Source organism: Cornus florida, unplaced genomic scaffold (assembly GCF_030987335.1).
Source record: "Cornus florida cultivar Cherokee Brave unplaced genomic scaffold, ASM3098733v1 CherokeeBrave_3.0.0_Hap2_Chr05, whole genome shotgun sequence".
Taxonomy (NCBI): Eukaryota; Viridiplantae; Streptophyta; class Magnoliopsida; order Cornales; family Cornaceae; genus Cornus; species Cornus florida.
In genome coordinates this window covers 17,505,679-17,513,118 of record NW_026775575.1, presented here as the reverse complement: position 1 = coordinate 17,513,118, position 7,440 = coordinate 17,505,679, and the positions used below count along the sequence as shown (strand labels likewise).

Genomic DNA, 7,440 nt, shown 5'->3' with positions numbered 1-7,440 from the left:
GGGAAATAGATAGGTGGATGTGTAGTGGAAACAAGTTACAAGGATATTTATTAATTTTGAGACTGTGATTGTTTGTGTGTTGTGTTCACAATCCAGACGACGGTCTAGTGGCGTGACAGAAGTGGTATCAGAGGATGGTTCCTATAACCTAAGGATGACGGGTAGAGGTCTGTCTACAGCTGTGTGTAGGGGTTTGCAGTGTCTTATGTGCTCACATGTTTATCTGTCATTTGCCTTGTAAGCGTGCTTATGTGTATATGTGAGTACATGTTTATCTGATCATGATAAAGCATGCTATGTGTTTAAAGGCTTTTATTCCTATGAGTTAGTTTGGGACAGTGAAACACTCATATTATGGTCCGTTTGTTTTAGCAACTTATCCTAAGGGATAGTGACATTGTTATTGACTTGCATTTCATTATAGTATGCCGCCTCGTAAAAAGGTCAGGGCACCGAGAGGCCAAGAGATTGGGCCTATAGTTGGACGGTCTGGGGAGAGTTCTGCATTTCACCATGTGGGACAGGGAGGTTTACCACCACCAGTGATGTCTGCAGGGGAAGATGAGACAAAAAGATGTCTCAAACTTATCTCCACATTTGTCAGACTCATGCCTGTATTGTTTGAGGGTGGGACTGATCCGTTGTTGGCGGATGATTGGTTTGATCAGGTGGAAAAGCATATTGATGCTCTGGCAGTTGAAAATGATTATGTGAAAATTCTGTTGGCTACCTACAACTTTACTAGGGATGCCAAATTGTGGGGGAAGTCAGTGTCTAACAGAATGGACATAAAGACATTGTCGTGGGATGCTTACAAAGAGTTATTTTACAATAAGTTCTTTCCTGCGACTACAAGATGGGAGCTGCACATGGAGTTTATCTCTCTATTTCAGAATAGTTCTATGACAGTGATAGATTACGAGAATAGATTCACTTCTCTTTCTCGTTTTGCTCCGGAAATTGTAAGTAAGGAATTAGATAAAGTCCACAAGTTTGTAGAGGGACTTCATTATCGGATTAGGACTTTTATGGCAGCACAGTGCCTATAGATTTATACTGAGGCTATAGAAAGGGCATTGATTGTTGAAGCTAAGTTGAATGATAAAAATCAGACTCGGGAGCAATGGAATCAAAGATTAACTAGTGGTTCAGGTCAGTCTAGCAAGAGGCAGAGATGGAGTTCATCTAGGTCTGGAGGACAACAGTTAGGCTGACCTACTCCTTCTACTTCTATACCATCAGGAGCAGGTAGGAGTGAGGTCATATGTTTCGGATGTCAGCAACCTGGCCATTATGTGTCTGATTGTCCGCAGTCTTTTTCTACAGGAGCTTGCTTTGAATGTGGACAGCGGGGCCACAGGGTTAGAGACTGTCCGAGGAGGACTGGTGGCTCAGGCAGAGGTTCTAGTAGTGGTCGTGGTACACAACAGAGACCATCTCAGTCTACTGCAGTACAGTCTGGGTTTAGACCACCACAGGCAGCCATGTCTTCACAAGGATCTAGTCAGTAGTCTGGGGTTTAAGCTGGAGGTTCACAGGCTCAGGCATCCCAGGGCAGAGTGTATGCACTTCCTGAGTCATCTTCGGGACCGTCAGTAGTGAGGGGTATGTTTCCAGTATTTGGATCTTGGGCTCGTATTTTGTTTGATTCTGGTGCATCTCATTCATTCTTTTTATGCACATTTGCACTTGTATCGGGATTGGAGGTTGGTTTTATGAACCGAGTGTTGTGTGTTGATACGCCGGTCAGTGGTTCATTGGTTGTGAGCAGAGTGGTGCGGGATTGCACCATTGTGATTACTGGGCGGACTTTGGTTTTTGATCTTATCCTTCTTAAGATGACAGGGTTTGACGTCATTCTTGGGATGGATTAGTTATCATCATTTTGTGCCACGATTGATTGCTTCTGTGGTAGAGTTTTAGTGTGTACGCCGGAGGGAGATTGTTTTGTGTTTGTGGGAGATCGGGGTGATTCCCTAGTTTCAGCTTGTTATGGTGTTCGTGGTCGGGACCGTTGTGCTTTCTTTTTAGCTAACATTTTAGCTGAAGAAGATGGTGATATGGGGACAGTTTATCCGTCAGTTGTTTGTGACTTCTTGGATGTGTTTCCGGATGACTTACCGGATCTACCTCCCAGAAGAGAGGTTGAGTTTGTGATTGACTTGATGCCTGCTACTGCGCCGATTTCTATGGCTCCGTATCGTATGGCACCAGTAGAGCTGGAGGAATTAAAGAAGCAGTTAGATGACTTAAGGCTGAAGGGTTTTATTCGGCCTAGTGTTTCACTATGGGACACGCTAGTGTTGTTCGCAAAGAAAAATGATGGTTTTATGAGGTTATGCATTGATTATCAAAAATTGAATCATGCAACCATCAAGAACAAGTATCCTTTACTGCGGATTGATGATTTGTTTGATCAGTTGAGGGGACCTATTTGTTTTTCTAAGATTGATCTGAGATCTGGTTACTACCAGTTATGAGTTCGGGATGAGGATATTCCGAAGATAGCTTTTCATACGCGGTATGGTCATTATGAGTTCATTGTGATGCCTTTTGGGTTGACGAATGCGCCAGCGGCATTCATGGACCTAATGCACCGTATCTTTCACAAATATCTGGATCAATTTGTGGTAGTGTTTGTGGATGACATTCTTGTGTATTCACTATCTCGGGAGGATCACGAGATTCATCTGAGGATAGTGTTACAGATGCTAAGAGAACACCATTTGTATGCCAAGTATTCAAAGTGTGAATTTTGGCTCCAAGAGGTGAAGTTTTTAGGACATGTTGTTTCAAGCAGTGGGGTTTCAGTTGATCCTTCGAAGATAGAAGCAGTTCTGGATTGGGAACATTTGAAAAATATGTATGAGATTCGGAGTTTTCTTGGCTTAGCGGGTTATTACCGCAGGTTTGTGAGGGACTTTTCTTGCTTAGCCGCTCCTATGACTCGGATGACCCGAAAGGGGATCAGATTTGATTGGACTGAAGCTTGTGAGTCATCTTTTCAGGAATTGAAAATGAGATTGACTACAGCTCCAGTATTGGTGATACCTAAGCGTGGCTTGGGTTATGTTGTCTTTTGTGATGCTTCTCGGGATGGTTTGGGTTGTGTGTTGATGCAGGGTGGCAAGGTAGTGGCTTATGGATCTAGACAATTGAAGATTCACGAGCTTAACTATCCCACTCATGACTTGGAGTTAGCAACAGTTGTTTTTGCTTTGAAAAGCTGGAGGCATTATTTGTATGGTGAGAGATTCGAGGTGTTCTCAAATCACAAAAGTCTCAAGTACCTTTTCTCTCAGAAGGACTTGAATAACAGGCAGAGGTGATGGGTTGAATATTTGGAAGACTATGATTTTGATTTGCAGTATCATCCGGGTAAGGCGAATGTGGTAGCAGATGCCTTAAGCCGGAAGTCTCGTGAAGTTTTGGCTGGGTTAGCCATTCGAAAATGGAAGATGTTAGAGGATCTAACAGAGATGGGATTACAATGTTATGATGACAGTGTTGGTTATGAGTCAGCTTTTCTGTTTAGTCTTGTGGTTAAACCTACTCTTGTTACACGGGTAATTGAGTCACAGAGACATGATTCAGATTTAGCTGCCATTCATCAGTTGATTTTAGGTTGGGATACAGTGAAAGACTGGACCTTGCACACGGATGGTGGTTTACGGTTCAGAGGTTTGATTACAGTTCCTACAGTTTGTCGAGAGGAGGTATTACGGGAGTTTCACACTTCTCGTTTTACTGTTCATCCAGGTGGTACTAAAATGTATCATAATTTAAAACACCAGTATTGGTGGAATGGGATAGAGGCAGATGTAGCTCAGTTTTTTGCCAAATGTCTTACCTGTCAGTAAGTAAAGGCAGAGTATCAGAGACCTGTTGGTTTGTTGTTGCCATTGCCAGTAGCACAATGGAAATGGGAGTGTATTGCTATGGATTTTGTGACAGGACTTCCAAGGTCACAGAGGGGTAATGAGTCTGTTTGGGTCATTATTGATAGATTGACTAAGACCGCTCATTTTTTGCCTGTTAAGGCTACAGATTCTGCTGAGGTACTTGGCAGATTGTATATCAGAGAGATCGTCAGATTGCATGGGGTTCCATTGTCCATTGTCTCGGACAGGGATGCCAAGTTCACATCGAAGATCTGGGAAGGGCTTCATGCAGTGTTTGGTTCACCGTTGCATTTCAGTACTATCCAGATCTTGGAAGATATGCTTCGGGCCTGTGTGCTTGATTTTGGTGGTAGTTGGGAGGACCACTTACCTCTTGTTGAGTTTGCCTACAACAATAGCTATCAGTCGAGCATTGAGATGGCTCCTTTTGAGGCATTGTATAGTAAGCCTTGTCGTTCTCCTGTTTGTTGGACTGAGGTGGGTGAGACAGCCGCCTTAGGGCCAGACATTGTTTTGGAGACAGCCGCCTTGGAAGATATGCTTTGGTTGTTGACTGCTCAGAGCCGACAAAAAAGTTACTCAGATAGATGGAGACAACCATTATCCTTTGAGGTGGGAGACCACGTGTTTCTTAATGTTTCTCCACGAAAAGGATTGCTACGGTTTGGAAAGAGTGGCAAGTTATCACCTCGTTTCATTCGGCCATTTGAGATTTTGGATCGAGTGGGCGAGGTTACTTATAGATTGGCATTGCCACCATAGATGGACAGGGTCCATAATGTGTTTCAAGTTTCGATGCTATGGAAATATGAGCTGGATCCATCTCATGTATTGAGTTGGGTTGATATTGACATTGATGAGGATGTTTCTTACGAGGAGGGACCCGTTCAGATTCTTGACACTCGGGACAAAGTGTTAAGGGGTAAAACAGTGACTCTCGTGAAGGTTTTATGGCGACATCACGGTGTTGAGGAGGCTACGTGGGAACGGGAACAGGATGTTTGTTCTGCGTATCCGAGTTTGTTTTCTTTCCCAGGTATGACTTCATTTCGGGGACAAAATCCTTGTATGTTGGGGAGAATGTGAGGACTTGCATTTTTATCATTTTCCGGACATGTTGGCATTCATGCATTTTATTTTATTGTCGAAAATTATGATTTATTTTGCAAATGTGTTTAATTTTAATTAAATGTCATTTGTTTATTTCATAAAGGACATTATGGACTTTTTGTTTTACAAATGGCATATATGCTATTTAATTATTTTACAAAGGGCAAAGTTGACTTTATTAGGCAAATGGCATAATTGACATTTAGAAATAATGGGAGGACTTTTTGGTCATTTTGCTTGGTCTTGCATTTGACTAATTGTGAGCTTGACACATGGGGGTTCACATGGCCACATATTGTGTGTGTGTGTGATGACTTGTGTATTGCATTGAGGGGGATAGACATAAAAACAATTCAGCAGAAACCAATTTCGTGCATTTGGCTTCTTCTTTATAGTCACTTTATATTGCTCCATTTGAGGTCTTTTTGTTAGGAATTTGAGAGGGGTGTGTGAATGAAAGAGGTTCCTAAGGGAGAGAGAGCTTCCTTGTGGTTAAGAGTTGTGCACAGTTTATTAATTCTGGGCTGTCAAAAAGGGTGTTGAAAGAAGAGGTGTGGGTGTATTTTATAAAGGAAAGTGTTCTTCACCTTCTAGTTGTTGATTTTGATCCATTTTTGGTGTGGTTTTGAATTGTTTAGCAAGTGTTCAAGCTTCTCTTGAGGTAGGATTGTATAACCCTCAATTCCTTTGCATTTAGTGAGTTGATTTCTTTCAAATTTTTAGTTGCAAAATGTATACAAACAAAACTGAAATTCTGTGCTGCTGAGACTTAATTCCTTGCTACTGTTTTGCTCAAAATCATGTAAATTCGTAATTTATCTTTTAGAGATGATTTGATATTATGATAATATAGTTAATTAGCTTTCATTGAGAATTGGTTTCACTTAAATTGGTTGTGAAATGAATTTATTATGAATTTTTGAAGTTAGAATGTTCTTGCTGGAAATTCTGGGTTGGGGCAGTTTCTGTCCGAGTCTTTCTTATCAAACCTGCTTTAAATGGTAAGGTATTTTGGTGAAATAAAATTTTATCTTGAAAATATAGTCTTTGAACTTTCAGTGGCCTTTGGATTCACTCAATTTGGACGAAAATTGAATTTACTATGAATTTTTGAAGATGGAAGCTACAGGCTGGAAATCAGTTTCTGACAGATTTTTATTTCGAATTTGTGGATCAAAACTGTTCCAACTGGGAAGGAATTTTGTTAAACTAAATTGACACTCTCAAATTACATTGTTTAAGCTTTCATTAGGCTTTGGAATCACTCAATTTGACTTAGAATTGAATTTGTTATGAATTTTCAAAGACAGAAGTAACATGCTGCGTATAAATTGATTTGTTGTTTTGGAAACTTTGGGACATGACACAATTGTGCATTCATCTTGCATGGTCACGTGTTAAGGTTAGAATGGAAAAGAAAGTGAAAGCATCTCATTAAAATGGTTTTGAAAGCCTGATTACAGGGAGGTGCCTTGTATCCGTGAGTTAGGGAATTGAATCAATGATTTTAAAACCGGACAAGGAGTTGCCTTATCTGTGCAGTTAATGGGAATCTAAAGGAGACGTTGTGTCACTAGAGCCCCAAAATGATCACAAGGAGTGGCCTTGTATCAGGGATAGATTAGTAACTCTCTTCTCGTGGTACTGGGGAGCAGCCTTGGGCGGATTACATTAATTTTTTGTGATGGAAATGGGATTTTGGGAAGTGAGAGGTGTCAGTGACATTAGTATTGGCATTGGCATTGCATGACACTTCATTTTATTATCTCATATAATATGTTGCTTTCCCGAGCCTGTATGACTCCTTTATCTTTTATCTGTTCTTTGTTTGGATTCACGGAGGTATTAAGGAGTGCGCTTTAGGCAATTCCTACTGAGCTGTGGTTGTTCATTCCTATTTTATTCAAATCTTTTCAAGTCATAGCATAGATGGTGTGGAGGGTGTTCTTCCTCAGCTGTAGACAGAGTCTGGGCTGGTGTTGTTGTGTTTTATTCTGTATAATAGACTATGTTTTGTATTATATATTTTTAAGAGTATTTCTGGCATGTAATAAATGTTATTTCGGACTTTAAAACTTTAATGTTGTAATATGTGCATCTTATCTATTTATTTCCAGTCTTGATTTTGTAAAGGGAAATAGATTGGTGGATGTGTAGTGGAAATAAGTTATAAGGATATTTATTAATTTTGAAACTGTGATTGTTTGTGTGTTGTGTTCACAATCCGAACGACGGTCTAGGGGCGTGACGAAAGCTTTCATTTTGATAAAGGTGGATAACAACCCCTTTTCACTAAGTAGCTGAGATTCTAGCCTCATTAAGCACTAAATTTCTCGCGCCGAAAGGTGGAGGGTCCAAACTCTAGGTTAATAATTTGAAAAAAAAAAAAAAAAGAAAAGAAAAGAAAAGAAAAGAAAAGAAGTTGCAA

At 40.5% G+C, this 7,440-nt stretch overlaps 1 long non-coding RNA gene across 1 annotated transcript; it reads left to right on the top strand.

The window, feature by feature from the left end:
- Positions 1 to 5,235: 5,235 nt before the first annotated feature.
- On the top strand, positions 5,236 to 7,122 carry LOC132306151 (uncharacterized). Its single transcript, XR_009481837.1, has 2 exons — positions 5,236 to 5,673; positions 6,476 to 7,122. It is a non-coding gene; the product is annotated as an uncharacterized LOC132306151 (long non-coding RNA).
- Positions 7,123 to 7,440: the final 318 nt, after the last annotated feature.